Source organism: Ornithorhynchus anatinus, chromosome 2, assembly GCF_004115215.2.
Source record: "Ornithorhynchus anatinus isolate Pmale09 chromosome 2, mOrnAna1.pri.v4, whole genome shotgun sequence".
In the NCBI taxonomy this organism is placed as follows: Eukaryota; Metazoa; Chordata; class Mammalia; order Monotremata; family Ornithorhynchidae; genus Ornithorhynchus; species Ornithorhynchus anatinus.
The window spans coordinates 43,544,594-43,550,995 of record NC_041729.1 but is presented as its reverse complement, the minus strand read 5'-3'; positions in this window follow the sequence as shown (position 1 = coordinate 43,550,995).

The following is a 6,402-nucleotide window of genomic DNA, read 5'->3' as shown; positions in this document are numbered from 1 at the left end:
TCTTACTATGTGCCACTCACTGTACTAAGTACTGGGGTGGATACGAGCCAATAGGGTTGGCCGCAGTCCCTGTCACTTGTGGGGCTCACAGTCTCAATCCCCATTTTACAGATGAGGTAACTGAGGCCCCGAGAAGTGAAGTTACTTGCCCAAAGTCACAGAGCAGACGAGTAGTGGAGGCAGGATTAGAACCCATGACCTTCTGACTCCCAGGTACATTGTTTATCCACTACGCCTTGCTGCGTATGAATTCAAATGGAACGTAGCCCACCGAGGAAGGAAGAAGAAACAATTTAAAGGCAAGGTGAATCAAAATCTCAAGAAGTGTGAAATAGCAGTGAGTTGTTTGGAGATGACTGTGGCTGATAAACAAACCAGACCTGCAGCAGTCAGGAAAGGATTGTTCTCCTTGACATGAAACTTCAGAGAGTTTGGAAGTCCTAGAAGTGGCTTTGAAGAGAGCTCAGGTGTTCTCACTGGCAAACACATCAGTGCAGCAGATGGGGTCTCATCAATCAGTCAGTCATATTTACTGACAGCTTCCTGTGAGCAGAACACTGTACTAAAAGTTTGGGAGAGACAATTCAACAGAGTTGGTAGACATGTTCCCTGCCTCCATTGAGTTTACAGTCGAGAGGACAAGCTTACATTCTAGAGTTCCACTCGATAATCACGTGACTTCGGATCCAAGGATCGGCACAAGGGAAATGATCTGCAGAGAGGAGTGATTTTGCCCGGCGTGACTTTCGCTGTCTTGTCCCTAGCAGTTGTGTTTCTTCTGGGGCATGGAGTGTCATGAACGAGGAGGCGGACGGAGGGGCAGGTCATTACAAAGGGTTTTCAAATAATTTTTCAATCATTGTTTTTCACTGAGTACTTACTGTGTGCAGAGCTCTGTGCTATGCGCTTTGGAGAGCAGAATACAACAGAGTTGGTAGACACATTCCCTGCCTAAAAGGAGATTACAGTCCAGGGGAAGAGACAAACATTAAAATGAATTACGGATATATACGCAAGTGTTCTGGGGCTGAGGATGCAGTGGATATTAAGTGCTTAAAGATATAGATAAAAATAATGATTATGGTATTTGTAAAGTGCTTACTATGTGCCAGGCACTCTACTAAGCGTTGGAGTAGATATGAGGTGATTGGGTTGCCTATCTCACGTGGAGCTCACGGTCTTAATACCCAATTTACAGAAGGGGACTGAGGCACAGAGAAGTGAAGAGACTTGCCCAAGGTCACACATCAGACAAATGGAGAAGCTGGGATTAGAACTCAGGTACTTCTGATTAGCAGACCCATGCTCTCTCACCTCTCGGTGGTCCGGTATTAGAGGCTGAGAAAGCTGTATAGTAACAATTATAATAATGTTTCTTAAGTGTTTAAGTGTAGCAAGCACTGTTCTAAGTGCTGGGGTGGATAATCATGTCAAACACAGTCCCTACCCCATATAGGGCTCTCAATCTAAGAAGGAGGGAGAACAGGGATTGTGATTACCTATCATACAGATGAGGAAATTGAGGCACAGTGAAGTGACATGCCCAAGGTCGCTCAGCAGACGAGTGGCAAAACCGGGATTAGAACCCAGGTCCTCTGACTCCCAGGTCTCTCCTATTTCTATTTGGCTACACTGCTCCTCATTAGGCCACGTGACTCTTTAATCATGGCAATCATCTTGTCTCCCCTCTCTCTCTGTCAGCCAAAAGAAAAAAAAATCTAGGTGAAATGTAGGCAGGAATCCTGATTAATGCATGAGTTTCTCTCTCATGATCACCTTTGAATCTTCCTCCTACAAGCTTAATGTTTGCTTGGCATTTCTTGGGGGCCCCGTTAGACTCTTTCCCGCAGGTTTACATATTTTCCTTTCATTTTTTTGTTTCACCAGCTTATCTTGGGTTTAGGAGGCCACTGGTGTGGACTGAGCCAGTGATTTCTTGTGGTTAGTGATCCCTTTAGGGATTTCTGAAATAGATGTAACCCCTATCCTATGAAGACCTGTCACTGGAACAAGTGCAGCGAGGTTTCAGATGAATGATCATTTCCTGGGTTGTAATTCATTTTCAAGTGTGATGAAATGCAGCACGAGCAGGGAGCATAATGATATGCAAAATGAGACAAACAATGACTCTGCCACTAATATGGGGGTCGATGAGGTACCCGATATCTTTGGGCTTGTCTCTATTGAACAAAACCGTAACGCCCATTTGGATTTAGTGGAAAGAGTGCCTCATACCTTTGGATTTTAAAAGGGGACCCCCTTCTCTGTTGCTGTGGGAAACCTGAGTATTTATTTGAGTAGGGAATTCTTCAAACAATAGTGGAACAATTTGGGGAGTACATCATAATCAGAGAACATTGCTGGCTGCTCTAAACTCCCTCCCTTCTACTTTCCCCCGCTGCCCAGCTCAGTAGGAGCTAAAAACGGAAAGGACCGTTAAATGTCTGTTTCGGCCGAAATCAGCATGATTTAGTGGAGAGAACATGGGTCTGGAAACCAGAAGACCTGTGTTCTAATCCTATCTCCATTGCTTGTCTGCTGCCTGACCTTGGGCAAATCACTTAGCTTGTCTGTGCCTCATCTGTAAAATGGGAATAATAATAATAATGTTGGTATTTAAGTGCTTACTATGTGCAGAGCACTGTTCTAAGCACTGGGGTAGATACAGGGTAATCAGGTTGTCCCACGTGAGGCTCACAGTTAATCCCCATTTTACAGATGAGGGAACTGAGGCACAGAGAAGTGAAGTGACTTGTCCACAGTCACACAGCTGAGAAGTGGTAGGGCCGGGATTCGAAATCATGATCTCTGACTCCCAAGCCCGGGCTCTTTCAAGTGAGCCACGCTGCTTTAAATCCTCCTCTCTCCTAATTAGACTGGGAACCCCATGTGAGACAGGGGCTGTGTCCAACCTAATTATCTTGGCTACCCCAGTGCTTAGAACAGTGCCTGGCACATAGTAAGCACTTTAAGGTATCATTTTTAAAAAAGCCAAGAAACTACCCTCCCACAACCTGCTTAGGCTTACAGTGAGCAGGGACAGGAGACGGAGAAGCTGTCCAAAGTTCAACTGGATGTCAGGGGAGCCCAGCCCCAGACTTAAGTCCCACGAGACCAATGGGCTGGCTGGGCTCTATGCTGAACTCCACTGGCCAGTGGAGCTGTCTGCAGAAGAGACTTTGCAATTTTCTTCTACAAAAGCTCTGCTTATTTATTCATTCCATAATTCAATCATATTTATTGAGCACTTACTGTGTGCATAGCACTGTACTAAGTGCTTGTACTAAGTTTTTTTGCAGCTCCTTCAGGGAAAAGACTGCACTGGTTGAAAAAGGAAAATAATCAGTCAAATAATGGTGTTTATTGAATGCCTACTATGTGCAGAGCACTGTACTAAGTGCTTAGGAGAGTATGATACAACAGAATTAGCAGATAGGTTGCCTGCCCATAATGAGCTTACAGTCTAGAGATAAGCTTAGAGTCTAACTGTCCTCTCTCTAGTAGCTGGGCAATGGGCTGGGCAAAGGCACTGGTACCTATTGGTTTCATCTACTTTCCCACTTAGGTGGTAGAAAAGTGCTTAGTACAGTGCTTTGAACACAGTAAGTGCTCATAAATACGATTGAATGAATGCAAATAACACTATTGAGCCTGTGCAATGCCTTCGATATTTAAAACTATTCTGGCACTTCTTTTAAAGAAAGAAGCATTGTACTGGGCATAACCCACTGCTGTTCACACTCAAATACACATTCTAGGCTTACGACACATTTTGTGATGAAAGTAACACCTGTGGGGTGCCAAAGTGATGGCAGAAGCTACTTAGCATTATTCTAACAGTTCTGAGACATTTTCACACATACATCTTCTTAGAGGCAGACTAGTCCTTAGAATAATGATGAAAAAACAGCCTGCTCCACAAGGATTGTGGGCTTTTCATGTCAAGAAAACACAGAAATCTTTGGGGTTCAGTTGCACACCACTCCAGATCATCTTGGGATATGTTAAATTAACTATCCTCTCCCTTTCTCAGACCACTCTCTTTCAGAACTCCTGGGAGCTCTTTCAAAACTCTGTCATATGAGGAAGGGTCCAAAAGAATATCAAAGGGCAGGAGGATGGGAAGAGCCCACCCTAAACAAAAATTATGGAGCCATCTTTAGTGACAAATTTTATTAAAAATGCAGGAACAAGGCCAGTGTTGTGAGATACTCTGAGGCCCCGAAGCACAACATATTGCATCAGATCTTGCTCCTTTGGGTTGAACGCTTAGGGATGATGGCAGCTATGGGAGACATAAAATCCCATATTTAGCCACAGCACAGCTTTTCAGAGATGTGTCATACCTAGGTACTATAAAGTCAGCGTGTGCCAAACCGTCGTCACTGGACCCACCATCTGATGCCGCTCATAAAAAGCTTTGCATTCTCCACAAAAACCCTTCCAAATCATGATCAGTAGCATCTTAAACACCAATGGTATTTATTGAGGGCTTACTACATGCAGAGCACTGTACTAGGCACTTAGGAGAGTACAATACAGCAGAGTTGGACAACATGTTCCCTGTCCACAATGAGCTTACAGTCTAGAAGGGGAGACAGGCATTGATATAAATGGATAATGTATAATATATAATTTGAATGTCACTTGGCTTCCTGGACACAGACAACAGGAGGCAGAAACCTTTTCCCCTCAGGGTGTCAGGCAAGAGTGGGGATGTTGGAGGCAGGAGGGTGGGAAGGAGAATGGAGCTGAGGGCTGGGGAGATTTGGTTTAGAGCCAAACACGGTTGGTCTGGGACTGAGTTCAGAAAACCCTCCTTCTCCCCCTGCTACCTTCCCACTTCATGGCTAAACTCAGTAGATGAAAGCAAATTCAAGGTCATGAAAATACATCCTTACCTGCAGGCACCTAGGTGAGGATCTTGAATTATTTCAAGGGATCGTGTTTCTTTAAGTTTCTACCCTGCCACTCAAGGAAGCTTTAAAACGCCTGAGGCCTGGAAGAGCCAATCCCGTAACATTTTCACTACTTTATTATTATTATTAGCAGGGAAATGTGTCTACCAACTCTGTTGTGCATTCTCCCGGGCACTTAGTATAGTGCTCTGCACACAGTATGTGCTCAGTATATGCACCATTAATTATTTGTAGTAGTAGTAGTAGTATTGTATTTGCTAAGCTCTTACTATGTGTCAAGAACTCTTCTAAGCACTGGGGTAAAAACAAGTTGATCAGATCAGACACAGCCCCCATCCCACACGGGGCTCACAGTCTAAGCTTTGAAGGGGTTTGATCCGGAATTTGAATCAGGTTGGCTATTACAGGGAAACATGCCTAGGAACTCTGTTGCACTGTCCTCTTCCAAATGCTTAGTACAGCATTCTGCACACAGTAAATCCTCAATATCTACACCATCAGTGATTATTATTAGTAGTAATAGTAGTATTGTATTTGCTAAGCTCTTACTATGTGTCAAGCATTGTTCTAAGTACTGGGGTCAAAACAAGTTAATCAGGTCGGATGCGGGACGATAAACGAGAAAGGAGTAGCCGGATTTCGGGCTCCGCACAGCTCAGAAGTCATAATTACAGTCATGACCGTGACTTCTCAGTGTTCTAAGAGTTCAGAAGACCTAGCTCTGCTGGTGTGAGTCCTTTCTGACCCGGAGAAGTGCTTAGTACACAGTAAGTGCTCATTAAATACAACTGACTGAATGAATGAATGACATCGCTGCAGGAGATGACAAAGCACCAGCATCTTTGGTCTACAGGCAGAAATCTATAAAGTGTAAAACTTCTTGTGGGCAAGGTTTGTTTCTGTCAATTTTAATATAGTGGATTTTCCCAAGTACTTAGACAGTGCCCTACACAGAGTTAGCACTCAATTAATATCATTGATTGATTGATAGAGACCTCAAAGATGGTCTAGAAGAAACAAGGTGAAAACATCAGACTGGGAACTATAGTGACCAGCTCACTGCTCTCCCACGCCAGAAAAATTCTACCCAGGTCCTCTGGGACCAGCTACTCAAGCATATCATGACTTCATCCCCTGAAGAACCATCCCGTGTTATCAGAAGACAGAGTGGCACAACTGAAGTGATTACATCATAACACGTTCAGACGAGGCGTGGGAAACCACACCAAGACCTTGCAGTTTTCATGGGCCTCAGCAAGCAATCAATCAATTGAGAAGCAACATCAATTGCCCCTTACCTGCTATATGACCTTGCGCAAGTCACTTCACTTCTCTGGGCCTCAGTTATCTCATCTCTAAAATGGGGATTAAGTCTGTGAGCCCCACGTGGGACAACCTGATTACCTTGTATCTTCCCCAGCACTTAGAACGGTGTTTGGCATGTAGTAAGTGCTTAACAAATACCATAATTATTATTAGTAGT